The sequence below is a fragment of the Sapajus apella genome, unplaced genomic scaffold, assembly GCF_009761245.1.
Source record: "Sapajus apella isolate SASKATOON/1434 unplaced genomic scaffold, GSC_monkey_1.0 scaffold9, whole genome shotgun sequence".
Taxonomy (NCBI): Eukaryota; Metazoa; Chordata; class Mammalia; order Primates; family Cebidae; genus Sapajus; species Sapajus apella.
Genome location: NW_022436949.1, coordinates 25,553,991 through 25,559,629, shown reverse-complemented (window position 1 = coordinate 25,559,629; position 5,639 = coordinate 25,553,991). Strand labels below are relative to the sequence as shown.

General features: G+C 38.6%; 1 pseudogene; it reads left to right on the top strand.

Annotated features, from left to right (window-relative positions):
* Positions 1–357: 357 nt before the first annotated feature.
* LOC116551214 lies at positions 358–1,190 on the top strand (annotated as a pseudogene).
* The last annotated feature ends 4,449 nt before the right edge of the window (positions 1,191–5,639 follow it).

The following is a 5,639-nucleotide window of genomic DNA, read 5'->3' as shown; positions in this document are numbered from 1 at the left end:
CTGCACATTCTGCACATGTACCCCAGAACTTAAAGTATAATAAAACAAAAAAAAGAAAGAAAACAAACACAATTTTATTAGGTCCAATATGCGATTAGTTTTGGCTGCCTTAACACCTAAAAAATTCTCATTATTATTATAATTATTATTTAGAGATAGAAATTTATTTTAATATGATTGCTTTCTGCTATTCTGTGAAGAAACCTCTGGAGTCATGATCCTTTTGAGCAGAAGAAAGTGAGGTCTGATGAGCTCAGTGATTTATCCTCAGAATCAAAATTGGGTCCTTGACTGGGCTGGGATAAACCGCAGGTTCTTACTCACATGAAGTGTTTATACTTTTTAAAGATTTTAGCTTTCTCTTCCCGCTGCCCAAGATGCCGAAAGGAAAGAAGGCCAAGGGGAAGAAGGTGGCTCCGGCCCCTGCTGTCGTGAAGAAGCAGCAGGCCAAGAAAGTGGTGAATCCACTATTTGAGAAAAGGCCTAAAAATTTTGCCATTGGACAAGACATCCAGCCCAAAAGAGACCTCACCCGCTTTGTGAATGGCCCCGCTATATCATGTTGCATCGGCAGAGAGCCATCCTCTATAAGCGGCTGAAAGTGCCTCCTGCAATTAACCAATTCACCCAAGCCCTGGACTGCCAAACAGCTACCCAGCTGCTGAAGCTGGCCCACAAGTACAGACCAGAGACGAGGCAAGAAAAGAAGCAGAGGAAAGAAGCAGAGGCTGTTGGCCCAGGCCGAGAAAAAAGCGGATGGCAAAGGGGACGTCCCCGCTAAGAGACCACCTGTCCTCCAAGCAGGAGTTAACAGCGTCACCACCTTGGTGGAGAACAAGAAAGCTCAGCTGGTGGTGATTGCACACGATGTGGATCCCATTGAGCTGGTTGTCTTCTTGCCTGCCCTCTGTCATAAAATGGGAGTCCCTTACTGCATCATCAAGGGGAAGGCAAGACTGGGACGTCTCGTACACAGGAAGACCTGCACCACTGTCACCTTCACACACGTTAACTCGGAAGACAAAGGTGCTTTGGCTAAGCTGGTGGAAACTATCCGCACCAACTACAATGACAGATACGATGAGAACCGGCGTCACTGGGGAGGCAATGTCCTGGGTCCCAAGTCTGTGGCTCGCATCGCCAAGCTAGAAAAGGCAAAGGCTAAAGAACTTGCCACGAAACTGGGTTAAATGTAAATAACTGTTTCTGTAAATAAAAATAATTAATGCAAATTTTCCTTAAAAAAAAAGATTTTAAATAAATTTTTTTTGCTTCTTTTCACAATATTCATTAGTTCTAATCATATTATGGTCCCAATGTAGCTATTTTAAAGTGAAATTAAAAGGCAGCCCAGCTTTGGAGGGTAAGAGTTATTGAAAGAGGTGTCTGGAGAGCCATTTAAAATTTTCAAGTAAAAAATATAGAGTGTGTGTATGTGTGTGAGAGAGCTATTCTTCTTCTTTTAAAAATTAAGAAATCAAATATAGAAATAGTCTAATTTACATTAATGATCTGCAATCCATGAGACAATTTTTAACCATTTTAAAGTGAAAGGCTAGTGATTATGTGGGGGGTAGACAGTGATAATAACTATAGACCTTTGAAAAGATGTGCTAGGTAATAGTATATAAAAATGAGGTTGGCTAGGTTTCTGGACTGAGTGAGAACTTTACTTTCTCTCTCTTTCTTTTTCTCTTTTCTTTCTTTCTTTTCTTTTGTCAAAATTTTGACAAAATTTGACTCTTGTTGCCCAGGTTGGAGTGCAATGGCACTCTCTCAGCTCACTGAAACCTCCGCCTTCCAAATTCAAGTGATTATTTCACCTCAGCCTCCCAAGTAGTTGGGATTACAGGCACCTGCTACCACACCTGACTAATTTTTGTATTTTTAGTAGAGACAGTGTATCACCATGTTGGCCAAGCTGGTCTTAAACTCCTGACCTCAGGTGATGTGGCCACCTCAGCCTCCCAAAGTCCTGGGATTACAGGTGTGAGCCACCATAAAGAAAGCCTAAGCCAATGTTTTGAGCCCTTGAGAGGTTGAAACTTACTCTTTCTACTTGTCCTTATACTTGAACCATTAGCCTTTTCCTTTCTGGCATCTTCTTCACTCATTTGGACACTGTGTAGAATACATTTAGGTCTGCAAGTAAGCACTGGCTTTTCTTAACCCCCCTTTCAGGGAGAGTAGGGCCAGGAGCAGTTCAGAAGTGGGAATACTGGATGTGCAGAATAAAGTCCCTGCAGAGTGGCAACTAGCCCAAGTGAACTCCAAGGAATTCCCCACTGGTGTTGCTGGGAATTAGCAGTTTTTCCTCCTAACTTGTATCATTAAAGCATGGTGTCCATCAACTGCTGAAATTCTGTTCTCCTTCCTGCTAAGCCCAGTCCCTCTTAGAGAAATAAACATTATTGCTTCACAGCTGGGTGGATATGGATAAGGGACTGAGGATGGAGGATGAAGGCATGAAAGATGGAGATGAAAAAGCAGATTTGTCTGAACCTATCAATGAGTTGAATGAACCTCAGCTCATATGCAGAGGGAAGATGAGTGTCTACCAGATGGTTCTAAGAAGCAGAGGCATTCATGACATGTGTAAATTGCCCATATATGCAAATTGAACCAGAGACTTGATTGAAAATAGAGTCTACTTGCCCTGTTTCCCAGTTCTAGGTCCCACATCATCACTGGGAAAGAATGTATCATGGAAATCCACATGAAAAGCACGGTCAGAAACAAACTGCATTTATGTGGGTATGATTTTAAACATAATCAGTGATATTTTCAAATATGCCATGAACACGCTTTTAAAAGCATTCCCCTTTACCACTCAAAACATGTAAGTGCAATGAAAAGTATGCTTGACTGAACTACAATAAATAGTATGTTTCTTAATAGTTTTAATATCTCAACTATACCCCCAAGTCTCTTAAGATAAATAGTTAATGGTAATTATTTGTAAATGGTATACTCTAAGGGAGGTACTGCATGAATTCGGTTTTATGTGACAGGCCAATAGTATGAAAAGAATTTCAAATTTTAACCTTATTTTTGGAGACAAAAATGGATTTTTTAAAAAGCCTGTGGAGAATTGGCTCTAGCAATGCCATTATGTGTTATACATATTAGAGAAGGGGGAATGGCATGCACTCAGAGAGTTTTAGAGGAAATTGGAATACTACAAATGATTCCCTTTCTTGAACCCTAAAAAATTCCACTTTGATTTAGCACTGGCGGAATTGTTAATAAAAACTTCTTTGCACATGGTGTATAAACAGCCCAGCCCAGCCTGTATCAACTTTATGCTCCAATAAACAAGACAATAATGACAAATTATCAAAGCAGGCCTCAGATGTGACCCTCAATTGGGAGAGCAGCAATTTAATGAAGACAAAAGCTAGGTGAAAGCTGCTAATATCATTTACTGATAAACAGATTTTCTCGAGAGGCTCCTAGCTGAATCCCCCATGGACCCATAAACCTGCATAATTCCATTTAAAATATTGTGCAATTCACTAAATTAGTCTTTGAACATCCTTACTATCCAATTACGAAGCCCCAGCATGGACAGAATAATGAAATTTTTCAAACTGTGGAATGCATGTGGTCTTAACAAACTTATGACAAACACCAAAATTAGCTTTCAATTTTGAGGCCAATGTAGCTCCCTTTAATACCTCAAGTCAGAATGGCAACAATAAAACACTATTGCAGGGCTAAGCAGAACAGAAGAAAAATAAATCTTGACTTCCTCAGAATTCTGAACACGGTCTACCTTCAGGAAAAAAAAAATCATACGAAGTTGAATGATGTTTTGCATTTGCAAGCTATTTGGTCGCTTAAAATCTAGTAAAAGCTTTACTGAATAAAGGGTACAAAATACCTCCTGGACAGTTCTATCTTCCAGGCAGGCAGAAAAAGGCGAGAGTTTGAGGAAGTGAAATTTATTTCTGTTCAAGTATTGCAAGCTGTATTATTAAAGTCATTTGTCATGGTTTGAATATTTCTGCCTGATTCACCATTAAATTGGCCTTCTAATTACCAACTTTGTCATGAAAAGTGGTCTGGCTGTTTCATTCACCAGGAAACTTTAATTCTTTAATCATCACTTGTTTCATGAAAATAAAAGAAAAAGGAGGGGGAGGGGGAAGCCCAGAAAACAACAAACCATGTATTTTATTCTAAAATCTTAAAAAGAAATGATGTCAACAAAATTATGCTTAAATTATCACATAGCTACGCATTTAAAAGACGATGACAAGTATTTAGGAAGTTAGTTATTTCACCTTTGTAAAGAAACTTTGCCAACATAAACCTATCATCTTGCTGTTGACCACATAACCTCTTGTGATGGTTTTGTAACCAACACATACCAACTGCAATCATAGTGTGCCAGTTGAGTCCTTTTTCCTTCTCATGTTTTCTAGGTTCTTGAATTTTTGGTTGCTATATTTAACTCTATCAACAGGAAAATACCTGGAATCCATGGCTTCTCTCAGCAGCCTAGTGAGGCCATCAAGTTGTTAATTCCTTGTCCACACTGCAAGCTAGGCAGGGGTAGGGAACTGTGGCAACAATCACAGTATCTTTCCTTGTCAGTTGTGATCACGTTACAACATGCGCTAATGGTTTAAACTATGCAGCACAGTTTTGTTCATTGTTAAGGGAAAGAAGATGAACCTATCAACCTGAGTCCAACAAAGACTTAGTAATACAATCATATTTGGGAAACATTCATATATCAAAACAGAGATTGGCAAAAAAAAAAGTAAAACACCAAATTGTGAGAAATTGTAGGTAGAGAAACTAAAGCATAGAGGGTTTTGCAAATTTCCCAGAGGTCACGCAGCTAACAAGAGGCATAATCATAATTTGAATCACTGTCAACCAGACCTTCTGGAGCTCAAGAATGGAACCATCTCCCTGGGTGTATGGAAAGCACTTACCATGGTGGCTGGGATGGGTGCATGCATCAGATCTCTGAACGAGCTAATTTTTATGTTTAGGCTGTCTTTTAAAAAGTATATGATTTAGACATTTTCATTTCTAGGCTCCATATAAAGAGATCAGTGTTTTAGCTGCTGCAGAGGCAACAGGCAATAAACTCAAAGAACTTAAAAGTTACATTATTGGGATTGACATAATAGCATCTTATGATCACCCTTAGAGATGCCATGTATTATGAAAGGAATCTTTGGATAAGCATTTTCTGTTGACCTGTATGAGTAGCAAAAATGAGTAGAACATCTGAATAAAGTTTATGAATGTTGAAAACTTACTTTTATGTATTTTTATTTTATTTCATTACTAAATTTACTTGAAGGAAACTTGAATCTGCTAATGAGAGGTTACGTCCAGCATACGTATCTCATGGCTACAAGATAATCATGTATATTTTCTAATTTATTTTCCAGAATTTATGTACATTGAGTCACTGGTTTCATCATGTTTTTTTACATTGAATCACAATGGGGAAATTTGATTAAGAATCTTGAACATCATAAAATATGAGATTAGTATCCACCTTTTTAAAATAAATAAGACACTTTTGAGAATGAAAGTGCTGCTACTAACAGTTATGCCGAAACAATAGAGCTAAACCAACACTGTTCAAATAAACCGGGACATCTTTTCACTCT